The sequence below is a fragment of the Dioscorea cayenensis genome, chromosome 20 (genome assembly GCF_009730915.1).
Source record: "Dioscorea cayenensis subsp. rotundata cultivar TDr96_F1 chromosome 20, TDr96_F1_v2_PseudoChromosome.rev07_lg8_w22 25.fasta, whole genome shotgun sequence".
Classification (NCBI taxonomy): domain Eukaryota; kingdom Viridiplantae; phylum Streptophyta; class Magnoliopsida; order Dioscoreales; family Dioscoreaceae; genus Dioscorea; species Dioscorea cayenensis.
In genome coordinates this window covers 24,983,811-25,006,880 of record NC_052490.1, presented here as the reverse complement: position 1 = coordinate 25,006,880, position 23,070 = coordinate 24,983,811, and the positions used below count along the sequence as shown (strand labels likewise).

General features: G+C 35.1%; 1 non-coding gene across 1 annotated transcript; it reads left to right on the top strand.

Annotated features, from left to right (window-relative positions):
• Positions 1-9,830: 9,830 nt before the first annotated feature.
• Positions 9,831-9,937, top strand: LOC120252259. The gene has a single exon (XR_005533804.1). It is a non-coding gene; the product is annotated as a small nucleolar RNA R71 (small nucleolar RNA).
• Positions 9,938-23,070: the final 13,133 nt, after the last annotated feature.

The following is a 23,070-nucleotide window of genomic DNA, read 5'->3' as shown; positions in this document are numbered from 1 at the left end:
TGAAAACATAGACGCATTCCAAAAATAACACATAGAATTATGATTTTATTCAAAAGTAGGACGCATTACAAGATGAAAACATTGTGTTAGGGTTTTGATTAAAAATTAGCACAGATTCCCAAAAGAAATGGAAGGATTAGGGTTTTGAATTAAAAAAAATAAGATATTTCAAAAAGAAAATAAAAGATTAGGGGTTTGATTCAAAACTATAAAATAGGACACATTTTGAAAAGAAAACATATTATTTGTGTTATGATTAAAAAATAGAAGACATTTCAAAAAGAAAAGAAAGGATTAGGTTTTGATAAAAAAATATGAGATATTCCGAAAACAAAATATAGCTTAGGGTTTTAATTCAAAACTAATAAATAGCAAGCATTGACAAAAGGAAAATATGGGATTTAGGTTTTGATTGAAAGATAAGAGACATTATGAAAAGAAAACATAGGAATAGGGTTTTGATACAAATATAATAGGCATTTCAAAAAGAAAACATAGGATTAGGGTTTGATTAAAAAATATGACACATTACTATAAAAAACATAGGATTATGATTTTGATTCAAATATTGTAGACATTTTGAAAAGAAAACAAAGATGATTAGGGTTTTGATTGAAAAATATGAGACATTTCAAAAAGAAAACATAGGTTTAGGGTTTTGATTGAAAAATTCGAGACATTACTATAAGAAAACAAAAGAATGGGGGTTTTGATTAAAAACAAAAACCATAAGGGACATTTCAAAAAGAAAACATAGGATTTTAGTTTTGATTAAAAAATAGCAGACATTTCCGAAAATAAAAAATAGGATTAGAGTTTTGATTAAATAATAGAAGCCATTCCAAAAGGAAAAAATAGGATTATGGTTTTGATTGAAAAATAGGAGGCATTATTATAGAAAGCAATGGATGAGGGTTTTCATTGGAAAATAGGTGAAATTACAATCAGAAAAAATAGGTTTCATATTTTAAATGAGAAATGTGAGACATTACTATAACAAAATACGGGATTAGGGTTTTGATTCAAAAATAGAAACATTCCTGAAAGAAAACATAGGATTAGAATTTGGTTTTTAAAATATAAGACATTTTAAAAAAGTAAACATAGGATTAAGGTTTTTATTGAAAAATATGAGACATTACAACAAGAGAACATAAGATTAGGGTTTTGATTTAAAACACTAGTCCGATGTTTTCTTATAGTAATTTCTCCTATCTAAAATAGAGGTTTGAATCAAAATCCTAATCTTATCTTCCTAAAAGGAAAATATAGAATTAGGGTTTGATTCAAAGAAATGAAACATTCAAAAAGACAACAAAGGATTAGGGTTTTGCTTTAAAACTGAAAAATAGGACACATTTCAAAAAAAACATAGGATACGGGTATGATTTAAAAAATAGCAAAAATTTCAAAAAGAAAAGAAAGGATTAGGTTTTCGATTGAAAAATAATAGACATTTTGAAAGGAAAATGATAAGTTCTTGTGAATAAGTGTTATTAAGTATACTTTTCTTACACTGAGAATCACTTTTGTTAAGTTTTATGGCTCATTCATGTGTATTTTTCTTATTTTGGCCATTTAGGGTTGTGGAGACAAGTTTGGAAGAAAGGAAGCAAGAATAGATCATGGACGCGATGTTTGAAGAATCTCCTGCACCGAACAAGGATCAAGGCACAAGTTGTGATCACCGGCATGTGGGTGTGTGCCAACCTTCAAAAATGTGCAAGTGAATTTATAAATTGGAGGGACACAAAGGTTGTCACACACATATGCTCCAACTTGTGTAATATTGTCAAGAGCTTTATCAATGTGTTTGGAAGTGAAGATGTGACATGATTTACCGCATAGATGTGTGCCCAACCATGCGGCCTGAATGGAAGAAGAAGATTTTGAGAGTACTGTAGCGGTTGCTGTAGTAAAGTGCTATAGCAGTTATTGTTCACAGCGCATAGAAAATGAGGAGCCTAGAAATTCACACTCCGTGTGGAATTTCCACATGGGCGTGTGAAATCCCGATTTCAGCCCTTTAAATACCGCTTCAAAGTTTTGTTTGGGAATCTTTGGCCTATCTTTTGGAGAGAGAGCAGCTAGGGCTTGGAGAAATGTTTTTCAAGTATTTTGGACCATTTCTATGGCATTCGACATCGATTACCATCGAAGGAGAGTTATTGAGGGAGCTTTCCATGGCTTTGATTGGGTGAGGTGTGCCCTAGGCTCAACGGAGGATTCTTTGGAGAAGAAGAAGCGGCTCCTCAAGACCATCGCCACGAAAAGCAACAGGGTTATCTTTATAGTGTTTTTGCATTCACTTTTGATTTAATCTTTGATTTTATATTGCTCTATGGTGAGTTAAACCCCTAGTGGATACTTGGACTTGTAAACCCAAGGATGATTTTCTTTCATTGACTTAGAGTGACACTAGTGTTGAGAATTCTTCTAGGTAACCTCTTGAATGAGTAACACTTCATTAGGTTAGACTTAGCAAGATTGAAGAGGGTTGAGTGGGTGAGTTGAGAGGTAGCTGAACTTCTCCTTTCCATTTTGACATGATTTATCCTAAATCCATATTCCAAGAGTTCTTTGTAATCATGATAGAGTGAAGTGTTATTAGATCTTTTCCAGTGTGGCTTAGTTGCGCGAGTGACAGAGTGAAGTGTTGAGTAATCTTTAGTACTTGGGTTTAATTGTGATTAGGCATCCTTCGCCTGGACCAAAGGGTTTGATCTACATTATTAGACAATAGTGTTCATCACTTGGAATCCCTAGAGCCTCAAGCAGTCCCACACAGTGTTAGGTGTTGAGGGTATCCCTTTCCGCCAGGGCATAGTGTAGAGGGTTAGTCACGGTTGACCTTAGGTTTGGGTCCCTGTGTCTTTGTATTTCCACTACTCATTAAACTACAATTATGAGGCATAATATTAGTCTTACACTTGAAAAAATAGTCTTAATGTGAGCATTGTCCGGATACCCCATTTTGCCATTGGTTACTTTCTCCAATTACTCTTGCTTGTTCTCTTTTCTTTCACTTTCATTTTATTGTCATTAATTATTTGAATCACAATCATCAATCGATTTCACTTTTGCAAAATAGCAATACTATTTGTTTCTAGAAATCTATTCCCTGTGGATTTGACTACCCGCTAGTTGGGTGCTTTATTACTTTGAGAACTCGTGTACTTACGGTACACACACGCAAGGTGTGTCAAAAACCATAGGTTAGGGTTTTGATTCAAAATTGATAAATAGGAAACATTAAGAAATGAAAAAAAAGTATTCTGGTGTTGATTGAAAGATAGGAGACATTCAAAAAAGAAAACATAGGATTAGGGTTTTGATTAAATGATAGGAGACATTTCTAAAAGTAAACACAGGATTATTGTTTTGATTCAAATATAGTAGCCATTCCTAAAAAAAATATAGGATTCTGGTTTTATTTGAATAATAGGTGACATTACTATAAGAAAAATATTTGATTAAGGTTTTGAAAGAAAAATAGGAGACGTCACTATAAGAAAACAAAGGATTATTGTTTTGGTTCAAAAATAATAGACATTCCGAAAATAAAAGATCGGATTAGGGTTTTGATTTTAAAATTTGAGATATTTTGAAAAGAGAACATAGGATTATATTTTTTATTCAAAAATAGATTAGATTCCAAAAAGAAAACATAAGATTAGTATTTTAATTAAAAAATTAGAGCCATTCCAAAAGGACACTTAGAATTATGGATTTGATCTAAAAGTATAACACATTATGAAATGAAAACATACGATTATTATTTTGATTAAAAAATAGCAGGCATTATGAAAATAAAACATAAGATTAGTGTTTTGATTGAAAAATAGGCATCATTCTCAAAAGAAAAGATAGGATTAGGGCTTTGATTAGAAAATAAAAACCATTCCAATAAAAATTATGATTAGGATTTTAATTCAAAAATATGAGACATTATGAAAAGAAAACATACGATTATTGTTTTAATTAAAAAAACAGCGAGAATTTCAAAAAGAAAACGTAACATTAAGGTTTGATTGCAAAATAGGAGACATTACTGTAAGAAGACATAGAATGAGGGTTTTGATTAGAAAATAGTGGACATTCCGAAAAGAAAACAAATGATTAGGGTGTTGATTAAAAAATAGGAGATATTCAAACAAGAAATCAAAGGATTAGGGTTTTGATTCAAAAATAAAAAAATAGGACACATTCCGTAAAGAATACATGGGATAATAGTATGATTAAAAAATAGTGAAATTTCAAAAAGAAAGAGAAGGATTAGGTTTTTAATTGAAAAATAGGAGACATTCTGAAAAAAAAACATAGGTTATGATTTTGATTCAAAACTAATAAATAGGAAATATTAAGGAAAGGAAACAAAAGATTCGGGTTTTGACTTAAAGGTAGGAGACATTTCAAAAAGAAAACATATGATTAGTGTTTCGATTGAAAGATAGGAGACATTCCAGAAAGAAAACATAGGATTATTGTTTTGATTCAAATATAATAGGCATTCCTAAAAGAACATGTAGGATTCAGGTTTTATTTGAAAAAAAGACGACATTATCATAAGAAAATGTCCGATTAGGGTTTTCAATGAAAGATAGCAGACATCAGTATAAGAAAACATATAAATTGGCCGCTAAGATGTCTTTCACACTTTCGAGGTAGTAGCTCTTTCTACCAGGTGGTAGATTTCACTCATCCCATGAGATAGCTTTTTCTCTCATTAGGGCGTAACTAATATCTGACTTATGAGAGTAGCTTCATATTTCATAGGTGGTAGCTCTTTCCAACCAGAATGCACAACTAAATGATATATCTATTTTTTCAGCAAAATAAAACAAGAAACAAAACTAATTAATCCCTTAAACAACGAACTTGAGTTTCCAAAAGAGTTTCAAGAGTGAGTGGTGCAACAAGTATCAATCGGGCAAACATTCCTACAAATTCAAGTAAAAACTAGAGCATGAGAACATTCAATGTTAAACATCTCCTAAACTCAAGAATACAAAGATTGCAACTAAGGTGAACCACCATTGACTATAGGATCATTTATGTCAATCAAAACTTGTGTAAATGACATGTGCAACGTGAACCCGCACACTTAAGTTGTATATTACCCTCAATGTACCATGCAAGCACAATAGAAAGTAAATCAATCAAATATATATGTGTGAGTGGCAATTGAAACAATACTCCCCTAACTCCTAGTGTTGCGTTTGTTGGAGCTAAATCTTTGGGAGTAAAGTTCCAACAGGTTGTGAAGCACACATGGCCCGTATTGGCTGGGTCCATGACTAGTTCTCAATTCCCATACTGACAAGACCATCTGCATGCATACACAAGGGGGTTCAGTGAAGCTCAATAAACAAAAATGACTTGAGTATATAAAATATAAAGCAATGAAATACAACTCGAATAAAAATAAAAGATAAACTCAGAGGGAGAGTCCTTTTTGAGTAAACAAGTATAAAATACAATGCAGAAATAAAGGAAATGAAAGATGAGTCAAGTGTTGGTGTCGTCCAGTGTCGGCTCTGCTGCTGCTATCTGTGCCAAGTCAGATGGTGTCGGTGAAGATAGATATTGTGATGCTCATGGGGTCTGACATGTCCTCGGCCTCCTGTTGAGAGATAAAAATGCATCGTGCTTTATTAACTGCAATATACTGTCAATGCGCCATCATCACTGCATAGTATGTAACCTGTGTAGCCCGAACCTCGGCGATCTCGGTTCGAAGCACGCCCATAACACTCTCAATCCTCTCAAAATGATAATGGGCTCGAGAAGGAATATGAATGTGTAAGGGGTGCCCAATCTTCATCAGTGTCAACTGACGCTTGGGAACCTGCCGTGAGCCCTCTGCTGCGTGTCCTCCGCCCTCCACAGTCTATGGGATAGGTGTAGCCAGATGTATGCTCCTCCCCCATATCTGCGCACTAATCCCATTATCCTAATCGTATCAAGTCCAAGAGGGGAGGTTACGACTATCCTTTCGGTACCTCGGATAGCATCCAAAAGGCCCATCCTCAAGATGAGTCTAGTGATGTTTGGGCCAGCGAATAATAACCCAAGTCTCACATACTGCCCTTATTACTTCAGGAAGTCTGCCACTACGTGTCCCAGGTGAATCGGCACGTTTAGGGCCATGGAATATAAATAAAGTAAGTCCTGCCGGCTCAAAAGACTATGTTGTCACCTCAGCCATTCTCAGATCTGCTAATGAGTGAGGATAGGTATCTGAAACTCGGTCGGGATAAACAAGAGGCCTTGGAAACCCCCTGTTCATACTGTCCCTGTCTACATAAGCCTCAGTATGCTTGCTGCATGGTTAAGGTGCTGGGGTAATCCATCGGTACGTGTCTGTACTCCTCCGTATATGTATATGTCTCGTCATAAAAGCCCATACGAATCGAAAACTCACAGACACTCATGCTAAACTGGTGTTCAAATGCTCTCAATTATATAACATCAATGATATCAAATCTCCGATACGGATGATCGAACTTGAAAGACGCCAATACCTCCAGTGTCAATGGGTGAAAAACTGGCTCTCGAATTGCTAATAACTTCCTCCAGCTCCCCAGGGCTAATAGCTCATCTATCTCATTTGCTAACTCATCTCCTCGCTGAACCTCTCACAGCAAATTCAAGTCCATGAAACGAGATTGTCCAAACCTGAGTCTCGATAACAACTCAAGTCAAGTCTGGTGCTTGGAATTCGAGAACTCAAAAAGCTCCAACTCAGGTGAAGTCTCCCTAGGATGCTTACCCTATTGCTTCCTCGAACGAGTAGCCATATCTATGAGGAAAAGATGAAAACTTTGAAAATCGTATGGGAAACTCGTATAAAACCATGCTAGATCAATGGTAAGAGGTTGGAGAATTGATTAAAGATGTTCTCTAAGAGATTGAAGGTGTAATAAAGAAGAAACAGAAAGAGTTGTTTTAGGAAAACCCGTGTCTCTTGGAATTTTGCTCATCCACATAGGCGTGAGTAAATTACCGACGCACGTGTGACTTCATTAGAGAGCTCCACAGGGGTAGAAAAACACCCCTCTGCATTCTTGGCAAAACACCTTATGCTTTTGAATGCATCCACACGGGCGTGCAGAAATTCTCCACGCACGTGCGCCCGACCCACAGGGGCATCTCCACGCCCCTGTGCCTCCTCTGTCCAATTAAGAAAATTATCTAAGTGTTTCCCATGCCCATTCAGAAATTCCACACGGCCGTGGAACTTCACAGGAGTAGACGCACGGCCCTGTGTATTCCTGTGATGAAGGAGAGCTCTTCTGTAGAGATCCACACGGGCGTGTGTAAATTACCCACACCCATGCGTTTATTACTAGGTCATCCACAGGGGCAAGTCCACGCCCCTCTGTTTTCTAGGGAAAAATTCTCAGTCTCTACAGGATGACACACGCCCCATGTTGAAATTACCCACGGGTGTATGAAATTCACAAGGTCATTCACAGGGGCGAGTCCACACCCCTGTGCCGTCTCTGGATGAGCTCTGAACGAAAACGTACTCCCGTGCGGAAATTCCACATGTGTGTGTTTTCTCTGGACACTTAGAAAACTTCCCAGGCTCTGCAGAAAATTCTTGAACACAATTATACACTCAGAGCCTGTCTAACAATGCAATTTTAACTAGAGAAAACACAAAAAATATGCTTAAATGACCAAGATTATTCGCCACACATGATTAAACACATGATGACACCATAATGTCAACGAGGAAATCATAGCAAACGCATCTAAGAATCAAGAAACCAACATTTAAAGCCTTATTCATGCAAACACTAAACTAAAAGCTAAAAAAAACCTGTGAAGACTTGGGTTGCCTCCCAACAAGCGCTTGTTTAATGTCACTTAGTTTAATGTACCTCTTCTTATCTCATGGGGGCTTATAGATGAAGGTTTCCCTCTTACCCATGACTTGTAAGCATGATGAACATAGTCTCTTGAAGGTAGAGGGAGAGTTGTCGACCTTGGTACTACGTAACAAGGGTTCGTCAACCTTGTTCAGTTCTTGCACATCCTCAATAGCATTGGGGCATTTCTTGTGGCGTCTTCTCGCCCTTTTCATCTTTCGGAGGACCTTCTTCATAATCCCGGGGGTAGATGGCACCTCTTCCTTTAGACCAAACATCATTACTTCTTCGTTCTCCATCTCTTAGTCAAGCAACCCCTCATACAGGTGTGGATTCAACATTTCCTGCACATATTCATCGATTAGTTCATTGGTAGTGTCAAAAAAATAGAGAGTATCATCAAAGTCAAGAGAATCTAGCATGGCTTCGGAGAGTTGGTATGTGATCTTGTCATCTCCAACCCTCAGTGTTAACTCCCCGCCGTCCATATCAATCAATGCCTTGGAGGTGCGCAAGAATGGCCTCCCAAGTATCCAGGAAACATTTGCATCCTCATCGACATCCAACACTACGAAGTCTATAGGAAATATATACTTGTCCACCTTGACAAGCACGTCTTCAATGATGCCCGTTCGATGTCTCAGCGTTCGGTCCAGTAATTACAAAGTCATCCGAGTGGGCCTAGGCTCTCCCAAGCCTAACTTTTGAAAGGAAGAGTATGGCATAACGTTAATACTGGCCCCTAAGTCCGGCAATGCAATCTCTTCACCCAAATTGCCAATGTTGCATGGGATAATGAAGCTTCATTGGTCTTTCTTCTTGTTCGGCATATTCTTTTGCAAGACCGTTGAGCAAGATGCATCTAGAATCACGGAGGCACTCTCCTCTAATTTTCTTTTGTTGGTTAACAAATCTTTCAAGAAGTTGGCATACATAGGCATTTGGGATAATGCCTCAACATAAGGAATGTTTATATGTAGTTGCCTAAACAAACCCAGAAACTTTTTGTACTGCTCATCCGTTTGGCCATTCTTCAATCTAGAGGAATAAGGGATTCTTAGCTTGTAAGGTGGTAATGCCACCTCTCTCTCCTTGTTCACTCTTTCCTCAAACTCTAAGACCTCGGTTGCTTCAACACTGGTCTTCTCACTTGGAAACCTACCCTCGACCTCACAACCACTTCTCAAAGTGATCGCCTTCACATGTTCTCTTGGATTAGTCTCAGTATTACTCGGCAAGCATCCTTGTGGTCTCTCTGATAGAGACTTCACGATTTGAACCACTTGATTCTCTAGGTTGTGCAATGAAGCAGTGTGGTTGCGAAGTGTAGCCTCGACCAATTGAAACAGTGTATCTGATGATTGTACAAATCTAGTCAAGGCTTTCTCCAAATCGGTCATCCGGATCTCCAAGCTCGAAACTCTATTCTCCATGTTCGGGTCTTGTTGTTGTTGGAAACTTGGTGGCGCCATGGCCATTTGTTGTCCTTGGTTGTTCCATGAGAAATTAGGGTGGTTCCCCCAACCTGAATTGTAGGTATTATTACTATAAGGATTGCCTTGGTTTCTCATTGCATTACCCACATAGTCAACTTGCTCAACGGAGAGTGTACCACCAACGGCTATTGGGTAATCGGATGGGGCATGTCCCCCTCCACATCCATCACAACTCGTCACGGCCTCCAATCTCGAAGAAGTCAGAGTGTCTAACTTCTTACTCAATGCCTCCACTTAGGCCGCTAACGATGTAACTGCATCTACCTCATGGATGCCGGCCACTTTCTTCTTCTCCCTAGCTTTCAATTGGTTGTTGTTTAACCCCATCTCTTCAATTAATTGCCGAGCTTCTCTAGGGGTCTTTCTACCTAAGGTACCTCCTGCTGCTGCATCAAGTAGCTGTCCCATACTTGGGTTCAAACCATTGTAAAAAGTCTAAATGATCATCCATTCTGGAAACCGATGTTGAGAACATTTTCAAAGGAGTTCCTTGAACCTTTCCCATGTCTCAAATAGAGACTCCAATTCCATTTGCACAAAGGACAAGATCTCATTCCTAAGCTTTGTAAATTTTCGAGGAGAGAAATAACGAGCAAGAAAAGGTTCTACCATCTCCTCCCATGTAGTGATCAATGCTCTAGGTAATGAGTGTAGCTACTGCTTCGCTCTTCCCTTCGAGAAAAATGGAAAGGCTCTCAACTAGATGGCATCATCCGTAACACCATTGATCTTGAGCATATCACACACTTCCAAGATATTCTCTTTTTGACTGTTTGGATGCTCTCGGCCAAACTGTTGAACTGTGTGGACTGTTGTAACATGTGGATGAATGCCGGCTTCAGCTCAAAACTTGGAGTTGTAATGGGGGGTCGTACTATGCTAGATTGTGTCCCCAATATTGATGGTCTAGCGTAATGAGAGAGTGTTCATTATTGTTCATTCTGTTCTGCCATATTGTCAAACTCTTCAACTTCCACTTCAGCTAGATTCGACGATTCTTGCACATGTTCTTTTTCCCTTTTTCTGAGTGTACGTTCAAGTTCAGAATCACCTTCGATTAATATCGAAGGGTTCCCTTAGGTCATAACCTAGAGTTGTACCAAAATAAAGAAAACAAAATTATAATCATGATAGGATAAGAAGATATGAAATAGAATGAATGAATGAATAGCTAAGATAGCAAAGTGGAAAATATTTCTAAATGCCTACTCCCAATGAACGTCGCTAAAAACTTGACAACACCCCTTGCTCGTGACCCGCAAGTGTCCGGGTTTGTTCAGTAATAAATTCCTAGGTGAGTGGGGTATCGTATCCACATTGAGTAGGGAATAAAAAGTGGGGTACTCGGATATTGCTGTGCCAAGGATAATCGTTTCAAGTGCAAAACCAACTATTATGCTTCCTAACTAATGCGTTAATGAGTCATGGAGATCCTACAATACACGGTCCCTAATCTAAGGTCAACCATAACTAACTCTATACTATGCCCCGGCCGAGAAATCAAACAGTCTCAACACTTCACACTATATAAAGTTGCATGGAGTTCCAAGGATTCCATGTGATAAACCCTATTCTTATTCCATTGGTCTAGTTGAAAGGCCCCTAATCACAATTAGCCCCAGATACTAGAGTTCACTTCAACGCTTCACTCTGTCGCTCGCGCAAGTAAGCTCCAGTGGAGTTCATCCTCTAACACTTCACTCTATTATGGCCACAAAGAACTCGAGGAAATGGAGGTAGATAAATTACACCGAAGGGGAAAGGGGACGCTCCTCTATCTCTCGACTCACCCTCTCAACCCTCTCGAATCTAGCTTTGTCTAACCTTCATTGTGTGTCACTCACTCACAAGGGTTACTAAGGTAAACTCTCAACCCTATTGTCACTCTAAGGAATTATTCAAACAATCAAGTATTCAAGATCGGAACAAAATTAAAACATCAATTAAAGAAAACATAATAAAAGGTTTAATGAAACAAATACATCCTAGTGTTCACCAATCCAAGTATGCACTAGGGGTTTAGCTCTCCATGGAGCTAGATACAATCAATCATAAAATCGAAAGTAAAAACAAATAGTCTATAGGAAGACACCCTTGATAGTCACGTCGATGGTCTTGTGGAGTGGCCATGCCGTCTTCAAAGGTTCCCTTGTCAAACCTCGGGCATACCAATAGCTATCTTCCAAGAGAATTGCCGTGTCGAAGGCGTAAAACCCCTCCAAAGGCCTTGCCAATACGTCTCCAAATCCTAGCCGCAAGCCTCTCCAAAGTTGGAGAAAATATGGAAAGAAGGATGCTAAAATTGGGCTGAATCGTGGCTTTAAAAGGGCAAAAATTGGGTATGGGGAATTTTTACACGCCCGTGTGGATTATGTGGAAATCTTATTTTCAGCGGCTTGTGAACAATACTACTACAATAAATTACTACAGTGTTTTGCTATAGTACCTTCTGTTGTACTTGCCAGAAACACTCCCAAATCCATGTTTTTGATTGAGGTAACATAAACGGGCACATGTTTACGCCATAGATCACGTCGCTTCTTCAATAAATAGCCTCATTGGTGAAGATCTTGCTATCAATGCACAAATCGAGATACTCAAATGTACCTGCCTCTATACCCCTCCACATCATTGTACTCGCTTGAATACCTGGATGTTGGCACATATTCTCGTATCTTGAGCCCGACTTGTGTCTTCATATTTGTTCATTCCAAGATTTCATCAAATTGTGCAATCATGATCTACATTGTCTTCTTTTCTCAATATTTGGCTTTGCAACCCTACATGCGCAAAAGAACACAAATGCACATGTATTTGCGCTTAAACCTGGTAAAAGTAATGCTCATCATAAGGAAAAAACACTTCGTATTCTTATTGCACAAGCACTTATCAATAATCAAATCCATTATTATGATAAACGACAAAATCACTGCTTTCAAGGCCAAGCCGATATAATTTGGCAAAATTCTGGTGACTTGTGTTCGCTGACCTATTTTCTGTCAAGTGGGACCCATAAAACAACGAAATTCCACTGCCCTAACAATTAACAATATGTCCTTGCTAGTTTAAATCCCACTTCTTCAAGAAAGCACAAGCCAACTCTTCAATACATCCCGCGTCATTCCCCTAGGTTGGTTATAATTCACCCTCAAATTATCATCATCTAAGGAATCACCGTAGTAGGGTAACAAGTGTTTGGTTTTGAATTCATTTGTTATTCGGATATGGCTTGGTAGTTGTAGTCTATAGGCATCGGGTTTAGCTTCTTAACAATCTTGACTGGCCCAACCTTTTTGGCTTTAAGCTTGTTGTAGTCCCAAACAGAAAAATGTTCCTTGGGCAGCACGACCCACACAAACTCACCTAATTCAAACTCAACATGGCAGCGGTGCTGGTTAGCATGCTTCTTTCAATACTCATTTGCAGTGGTCAAGTTGTCTAGCACGGTCTTATAAATGTCTTGTAAACATGTCACAAAGTAGCGATCTTCCCATGGATCTGGGTCTTCACTAGTAGGGGAATCCAATAGAGGGGTACACGATGGAGTGTCAAATACACCACCTGAAATGGGTTGAACCCTGTCCAATGATTGGTGCCATGGTTGTGAGCAACCACTGCCTGACTCAATTTCATTTCCCAGCCTTTACGATGGTCCCCAATGAGGTAATGCAATAAGTTACTCAGTGAGTGGTTGACAACTTCAGTTTGCCCATTCATTTTCCGGTGATAAGCGCTGCTAAGTTCGAGTCGAGTATTCACCATCTTTCATAAGCTATGCTAAAAGTGTCTGAGGAACCATGTATGTTGGTCAGAGATGATGAAAGATAGAAGGCCTTGGAGATGGTAGACATACCAGAAAAATAGTTGGGTCACATTAAAAGCTTCTGTCGTCTTCTTGCAAGGAATAAAGTGCTCCATCTTTGAAAAGTGGTTTACCACAACAAAGATGGAGTTGCTACCATGCTGAGACCGATGCAGGCCAAGAACAAAATCCATGTTGATATCCGTCAATGGCTGTGAGGGTATCGATAGCCGTATATAGAGGGCAGCATTAGTTGCTGCCACTTTAAAGATTTGGCATATTTGGCACCATTGAATTAAATTTTTGACATCTTTATGCATGCCCGGCCAAAAGTAGGAACACTAAATTAATAGGAGCATCCAGTTCCTTCCCATGTGGCCTTTGCCATACAACTCCTATATGATTTGTACCTTCAAGCTGCATTCTAGAACACAGAGTTACTTTCCCAGAAATAAGAAACAACCATATAGTAAGAAATCTGTCTGTTTCACAACCTAAACATCTAGTAGAATCTCCAAAATAATATGTGTTAGTCGTAAATAAATCATGAAACGAGTTAAAATCTGGTACATTAACTCGTAGCATAACCTGAAGGCTTTTGTGCATACTAAGTGCATCTGCAACACGGTCGGAGACCTTGGCCATAACGAAAGGATACCTTGTCTTATTGATGGATATGTAATAGAGTGGCGTGATCTGTGTACAAGATGAGCTCTCATTGAATCAGATAATGCCTCTAGTGCTTGATAGCTTGCACTACAGTATAAAATTCAACATCATATGTGCTATAGTTCAAATGTGGTTCCGATAGCTTCTTACTGAAAAACGCGACGGGTCACCCTTGTTGGCTCAGTAAAGCCACAATTCCCACCTTGGATGTGTCTGTGCATAGCTCAAATTCGTGGATGAAGTCAGGTAGTGTCAAGACAAGGGCGGTAGTCAAGAGCTCCTTCAACATACGAAATATGGCATCGATTTTATCTATCCATGCAAACTTGCTACCCTTCATACATTTGGTGAACGATTCCATAATATTGCTGAAGTGCGAGATGAACCGCCAATAAAAGGAACCAAGGCCGTGGAAACTCCTTATCTCTGTAATGCTTGTTGGAGTCGGCCATTGTTATGTTGCCATGATCTTTACTTCATCCACGTGTATTTCCTCTCCTGAAATAACATAGCCGAGAAACAATACATTGGGTATGAAAAAAATAAACTTCTTCTGCCTCGTTAAACTGTTGAGATTGAAGATCAGTTAGGACATCCTGAACATGTATAAGGTTCATCTCATGGCTTGGGCTATAGATGAGGATGTCATTAAAGTACATAACCATAAACTTGCTAATGAACGGTTATAGAAGTTGATTTATAACCCGCATAAATGTGTTGGGGGCACTAGAAAGCCCAAAATGACATAACCATCCATTCGTACAACCCCTCGCGCGTCTTGAACGCAATCTTCCGCTTGTCCCTAAGCCGGACATGTATCTGTTGATACCCATTTTTAGATTCAGACGTGTGAATACTGTAGTACCACTTATCTAGTCAAGTAGATCACCCAAATGAGGAATAGAAAACTAGTACTTGATAGTAATTTTGTTGATGGGTTGACTGTCCACACACATGTGCCAGGCGCCATCCTTCTTCGGCATCAACAAGGCTAGAACTGCGCATGGGCTCATGCTTAAACATATGTGCCCCTTCGCCAATAGTTCTTCAACCTGACACCTTAATTCTTTCTATTCCTTTGGATTAATCCGGTAATGTGGTCGATTTTGTAAGGCAGAGCAAAGTTGTAGCTCTACATGATGTTTGGTGTCCCAAAAGGGCGGCAGCTCATCTAGTAGGTCACGAGGGAGACATCTTTGAACTCGTCTAGAAGAGGAAGAACAACTTTCAAAATTCCTGAGGTCTCCAAGCTTACGGTGGCTGTCTTTCCGAGCGAAATAAATGCGGTTCTCGAATTCTGTAATTGCCTACCTATCTATGCATAAGACAATAGGTTGCAATTGGCACTGGTGGAAGGTGGTGTTTCAATTGGCTTATTGGTCACTAACACAATCTTCACTCCTTTGAAGGCAAAGATGTAAGAGTTCATGCAGCAATCATGCACCATGCTCCAAGCACACTGCCAAGTCCTCCTCAATAATAGTTGACATGCATTCATGGGAACTACATCACACCGCACTTCATCCTTGCATTTCGTGCAGATTGAGAAAGCGAGCAAGGCACGCTTGAAAACTATAAACTCACCTCCCGCTTAAGTCAAGCCAACTTGTACGGCGTAGGAGGCCACTCAGTTGTGATCTTAAGCTTCTACACATCTTCTACTGAAATGATGCTTTCACAGCTATTTGCATCGATCATGAGCTTACATACCTTACTGAGGATGCCACAGACGGACTTGAACATATAGGTTCACTGCTAGTCATCTTCGGTACAACTGGGTGTTAAACAGGACTTGTGTATAACTAATGTAGCACCGATGTCACCTTCAATAACCTTCTCATCAAGGTCGCCTTCATCAAGCACAGGAAAGCCTAAATCTGTTATGTCATCTTCTTCCCCTACAAGCATAACTTTCTTGCCTATCGTCCTACAATATACCTTATAATGCCCCTTTTCCCCACAACTAAAGCATTAAGTGGTATTGCTATTGGCCCCCCTCATAGTGGTGGTTCCCATGTGATGTTCAGCAGTAACCACGCTTGAGTCACACCAATTGTAACAGCGGCAAGCGGTCTGTTTCCTAAAGCCACTCCCCCTGAGCTCATAGGAACCGAGCATCGCTATTACCGCTCAATAATCAATGGCTATTGATGGGCCGACGAGATGGAGATTGGTTCAAACAGGTTGATTGTCTCCTTAATCTGGACTTGCAAACCCTCGATATATCACACAAGTAACTAGTCTGTTGATTCTTGGACTTTATTCCTAGCCAGTAACTAGTAGAATTCCATAGTGTACTCCTCCATGGCATGTGCTTCTTCATCTTTTCCGAAGAATTGATCTTGCCTTTCTCCAGCCTACTACGGCTTACATTCATTTGTTGCGACCATGCGGTTTTGATTAAAAAAATAGGAGACATTACTCTAAGAAAATATAGTATTAGTGTTTTGATTAAAAACCACAAAATAGGGTACATTTCCAAAAGCAAATATAAGATTAGGGTTTTCATTAGAAAATAGTAGACATTCCTAAAAGAAAACTAAGGATTAGGGTTTTGATTCAACAATAGGGGTATTCCGAAAAAAAAACATAGGATTAGTGTTTTGATTGAAAAATATAAAACATTACGAAAAGAAAATAGAGGATTATTGTTTTGATTAAATATAGCATACATTCCCAAAAGAAAAAAAAAATAAGATAAGGGTTTTGATTAAAAAAATGGAGGCATTCCAAAAAAAAAAATTAGGATTACAGTTTTGATTAAAAAATATGAGACAATACAAAAAAGAAATACTACAATTATTGTTTTTGATTAAAACAATAGCAGACATTCCGAAAAGAAAACATAAGATTTGGGGTTGATTCAAAAAATAGAGGCATCTTGAAAGGAAAACATAGGATTATGATTTTGATTTAGCAATGTAAGACATTACGAAAAAAAACAAATGATTAGTGTTTTGATTCAAAATATAAAAATAGGAGACATTCTGAAAAGAAAATATAGGATTAGTGTTTTGATTCAAATCTAGAAAATAGTCAACTTTCTGAAAATAAAACATTGGATTAGGGTTTTAATTCTAAAACCAAAAACGATTGGGTTATCGATTGAAAGCCAAAATTTAGGTTACTTTCCAAAAAAAAACGTATAATTGGGGTTTTAGTTGAAAAATATGAGACATATTGCAAAGAAAACATAGGATTAGGGTTTAGATTAAAAAATAGCTGACATTCGGGAAAGACATCCAATGATTAGGATTTCCATTCAAAACTAAAAAAAAGGAGACATTCCGTAAAGAAGATATAGGATTATTGTCCAATTCAAAAATAGGGGACATTCTTAAAAGAAAAGATAGGATATGGGTTTTGATTAAAAAAATAGCAGACATTCTGATAATAAAACATAGGATTAGTGCTTTGATTGAAACCGATAAATAGGATTCATTCAAAAAATAAAAATTAACCTAGGCATAGGGTTTTGATTAAAAATTAGCAGACATTACAAAAAGAAAACATAGGATTATTGTTATTTTGATTCAAAAATAGTCTATGAAAAAACATAAGATTTAAGTTTTGATTAAAAATAGGATTCATTACAAAAAATTAACTTAGGATTAGGGTTTTGATTATAAAATATGAGATATTACAAAATCGAAGCAAACGATTATTGTTTTGATTTATTAATAGTAGACATTCTCAAAAGAAAACCTTAATATTAGTGTTTTGATTCAAAAATAAGAGCCATTCCAAAAAAAAAAACATAGGATTCCGATTTTTATTGAAAAAAGGAGACACAACGAAAAGAAAAAATAGTATTATGGTTTTAAAAAAAAATTAGCTGACATTGCAAAAACAAATGACAGGATTAGTGTTTGGATTCAAACAAATGAGACATTCTGAAAAGAAAATATAGGATTAGGGTTTTGATTGAAAAATATGAGACGTAACAAAAAGAAAACAAAGGATAATTGTTTTGATTAAAAAAAAGATATTACGAAAAGAAAAGAAAGGATTAAGTTTTCAAATCAAAACTTTTTACTAGGAGACATTAATAAAAGAAAACATAGGATTCCACTTTTGATTGAATGATAGGAAACATTACAAAAAGAAAGCATAAGATTAGGGTTTTGATTCAAATATAGTAGGCATTCCGGAAAGAAAACATAGGATTATAGTTTTGATTCAAATATAGTTTGCATTCCGAAATGAAAACATAGAATTAGGGTTTTGATTCAAAACTATAAAATAAGACGCATTACTATAACAAAATGTAGGATTAGGATTTTGATTCAAAAATAATAGATATTCAAGAAAAGAAAACATATGATTAGGGTTTTGATTAAAAAATAACAGCCATTTCCAAAAGAAAATATAGTATTAGTGTTTTGATTCAAAAACAAGAGCTATTACAAAATGAAAATAAAGGATTATGATTTTGAGTGAAAAATATGAGACATTACGAAAAGAAAAAATACGACTATTGTTTTAATTTAATTATAGCAGACATTTTGAAAAGAAAAGAAAGGATTGGGTTTTTGAATTAAAAGTGATAAATAGGAGACATTAAGAAAAGAAAAAATATAGGATTCTAGTTTTGATTTAAAGATAGGAGACATTCTAAAAAGAAAACATAGGATTATTATTTTTATTCAAAAATGGGTGGCATTATGAAAAGAAAACGTAGGACTAGGAATTTGATTAAAAACTATGAGACATGCCAAAAGAAAAACATACTATTATTGTTTTGATTTAAAAATAGGAGATATGACTATAAGAAAACATGGGATTAGGATTTTGATTAAAACTAAAAAAATAGTGGGCATTTCAAAAAGAAAACATAGGATTATGGTTTTCATTCAAAAATAGCAGACATTCCCAAAGAAAACGTAGGCTTTGCGTTTTGATTAAAAAATAGTAGCTATTCTGAAAATAAAACATAGGATTAGGTTTCGATTAAAAAATACCAGACATTCTGAAAAGAAAAAATAGGATTAGATTTTTGGTTGAAAAATAGCAGACATTGCGAAAATAAAACATATTATTAGGGTTTTGATTGCAAACCGTTAAATAGGAGATATTCCTATGAGAAAAACATATAATTAGGGTTTTAATTAAAAAATAACATGCAGTCCTAAAAGAAAAGAAAGAATTAGGTTTTTGATTCAAAAATAGTAGACATTCTAAAAAGAAAAAAATAGTATTAGTGTGTTTATTGAAAAGTATGGACATCTCACAAAGTAAATGTAGGATTAGGGTTTTGATTCAAAAATAGGAGCCTTTCCAAAAAAGAAAACATAGCGGTAGGGCTTTTATTCACTACAAAAAAATTACAGTTTCGCAACGGATAATTGCAACGGAATAAATCTGTTGCAATTTTATAACAGATTTGTAATAGATTTGAAACAGATTAAAATATTTGCAACAGATTTTGTGACAGACCAAACTCCGTTACAAAATTTATTTGAAACGGATTTGCAACCCGGCTTGCAACAGAATTGTAACGAATTGGCGACGGAATAAGTTTCGGTTGCAATAAAATGGAGGGAATATCGGGAAATAGTTTGCAACGGATTTGCAATGAATAGGAAACAACCATTTGCAACGGATTGTGCAAATTTGCAACAATATTTGTCACAAATTTGCAACGGATTTTGTCATGAAAATTATTTTTGAAAATAAATGGAATAAAATTAATATAATTTTCAAATTTAGTTAGTATAATTACTTTCCTATTTTATTTCTATAATTTTATTCTATTTTAAATTTTAAAAATATTAAAAATCAACTAATTATTTTTATCAGAAGATATTTTTAAAATATTTTGTAATATTTTAATGAGAAAATATTAAATTATAGAAATGTTTAAGATTTTATTTATAAATTAAAATATTTTGATTATATTTTATTTCTGTAATTCCATTATTTTAAATATTGTATTTAAATTTAAAAATAATTAAAATCAACTAATTATTTTTATAATATTTTCAATTCTAAATTATTTTTATGAGAATATATTAAATTAAAAATTATTTAAATTTTTTATTTTATAAATTTAAAATATTTTAATGAAAATTTTAAAAATAAAATTATTGATTATTTAATATTAACATTAATATCATATATATGTTTCCCAATTGAATGGAAACTAACCTCAGTACAAAAATCTTAATGTGACAAGCTAATACTACTATAACAAATTTTCTTCAAAATATATATTAGTACTTCAAATATTTTAGTTAATTAAAATTATAATATATTTGAAAAATATTAATTATTTAAGATTTAAAATATTATCCATAAATTTTTAACATTGAGATATTCCCATTCCAAAAGCCCTATGGAAGCCATAATATTAATAATAAATAAATAAATAAATAAATAAATAAGAAAAAATTAGAAACTGAGGTATGATAGTCAAAATATTAATAGATAAAATTATATATATGTATTTGAAAAAAGATAAACTTTAAAACTTTATAATTGGGGCAACGTTAGTGTTAGAAAAATTAGTCCAGGTCTTCATCCATCTTCTCCTTCTCCTCCATCTACCGTCCAGGTCTTCTCCTCAATCTCCACTACAAATCCATCTCCATTCTAGGTTTCCATTAGCAACGATCTCCACAAATCAGTCACCACTTTCTCAAGCTCTCCTTCTAGCTTCAAGACGCCGCTTTCTTGCCGTTGTGCCATCGATCAAGCTTCGTTAGGGTTATCCTTTTAATCCCTTTCTCGATCTTATTCATTTTCAGTTTATTCAATCAATTTTATAGTTTATTGGGTTCTTCTTGTGACAACAAATTTGATTCTTCTTACAAGTTGGCCTTTTCACTCTTCTGGCCGTGCACTTTAGCCAATCAACCAAAAGCCCCAACCAAGGTGCACCTCCATAACATCCCCGATTTTTGTTCTTTTTTACCTATATTTTCAATATTATGAAAGTTTGGTGTTTGTTCTCTAAGTGAGTAGTTTTATATTTTTACCATCATTCATCTTTTCTTGATATAACAAAACATAGGTAAAAGTTTTGATTAAATTATAGTAGACATTCCGAAAAAAAAAATATAGGATTAATGTTTTGATTGGATGATAGGAGACATTACTATAAGAAAACATAGTATTTGGGTTTTCATTGAAAGATAGGAGACATTACAAAAATTAAAACATACAATTATTGTTTTGATTCAAAAGTAGTAGACATTCCGAAATGAAACATAAAATTAGTATTTTGATTCAAAAATAGGAGGCATTCCCAAAAGAAAAACTAAGGAATAGGGTTTTTATTAAAAAAATAGTAGACATTACAATCTAAAAAACAAAGGATTAGGATTCTGATTGAAAAATAATAGACATTATAAAAATAAAGCATAGGATTATGATTTTGATTGAAAATTAGGATGCATTCCGAATAAAAAACATAGAATTAGGGTTTTGGTTAAAAAAATATTAGATATTCGAAAAAGAAAACATCAAGTTATAGTTTTAATTAAAAATTGCAGAAATAGGAGACATTATTATTACAAAACATAGGATTAGTGTTTTGATTAAAAAATAGATTAAAAAAAACATAGGAGTCTGGTTTTGATTAAAAATTAGCAGAAATTCAAAAAACCAAAGATAGGATTAGGTTTTAGGTTTAAAAAAATGAGACATTCAGAAAAGAAAACAAAAGATTAGGCTTTTGATTCAAAAATTCAGCACATGAAAGAAAGAAACCATAAAATTATGATTTTGATTCAAAAATAGCGAGATTGCATAGGGTTAGGTTTTTTATTGAAAAATAATAGACATTGTAAAAAAATGTATATTAGGGTTTTGATTTAAAACTGATGAATAGGAGACATAAAAGAAACATAGGTTTCTGGTCAGGATTGAAGTAGGAAATATTCCAAAAAGAAAACATATAAGTAGGGTTTTGATTCAAATATAGTAAGTGTTCAGAAAAGAAATATAGGATTATGGTTTTAATTGAAAAATAGGAGCCATTACTATAAGAAAAGATAGAATTAGGGTTATAATTCAAAACAAGAAGGCATTCTGATTTTAAGAAAACATAGGATTAGGGTTTTAATTAAAAACAAGTAGGCATTTCAATTTTAAGAAAATATAAGATTAGGGTTTTGATTCAAATATAGTTTGCATTTCGAAAAGAAAATGAATTATTATGGTTTTGATTGGAAAATAGGAGAATTACTATAAGAAACACATAGGATTATTGTTTTGATTAAAAATAGTAGAAATTTTGAAAATAACACAAAGGATTAGGGTTTTGATTAAAAAAATGAGATATTCCCAAAACAAAACAATGGATAAGTTTTTTGATTGAAAACTGAAAAATAAAACACATTACGAAAAGAAAACATAGGATTAGGGTTTTGATTGAATGATCGGAGACAATCTGAAAAAGAAAAAAATAGGATTATGGTTTTGATTTAAACCTGATAAATAGGAGACACTAAGAAAAGAAAACACAGGATACTTGTTTTGAATGGAAGATAGGAGACATTCCGAAAAGATAACATAGGATTCTTACTTTGATTAAAAAATATGAGAAATTTCAAAAAGTGAACATAGGATTAGGGTTTTGATGGAAAGATAGGAGACATTACCAAAATAAAACATATGATTAGGGTTTTGAATTGAAAATAGTAGTCATTCCAAAAAGAAAACATAGGATTATGGTTTTGATTGAAAAATAGCAGACATTCCCAAAAGAAAACATAGGTTAGTGGTTTTATTGAAAAATAAGAGACATTCCGAAAAAAAACATGGTTAGGATTTTGATTCAAAACTGAGACATAGCAGACATTTAAAAAAAAACATAGGTTAGGGTTATGATTCAAAACTAATGATTAGGATACGTTAAGAAAAGAAAATATTGGATTTGTTCTTTGTTTACGAAATACGAGACATTCCGAAAAGAGAACATAGGATTAGAGTTTTTTATTCAAATATAGTAGGCATTCTTTAAAGAAAACATAGAATTAGAGTTTTGATTTAAAAATTGGAGACATTACCATAAGAATACATACGATTAGTGTTTTTTTCATGTCTGTTATTTATCAATTTCCAATCAAAACCCTAATCCAATGTTTTTTATGAATGTCTGCTATTTTCAGAAAACATAAGATTAGCGTTTTGATTAAAAAATAATAGGCATTAAAAAAAACTTAGGATTCGGGTTTTGATTGAAAATATGAAACATTACCAAAACAAAACATATGATGATTTC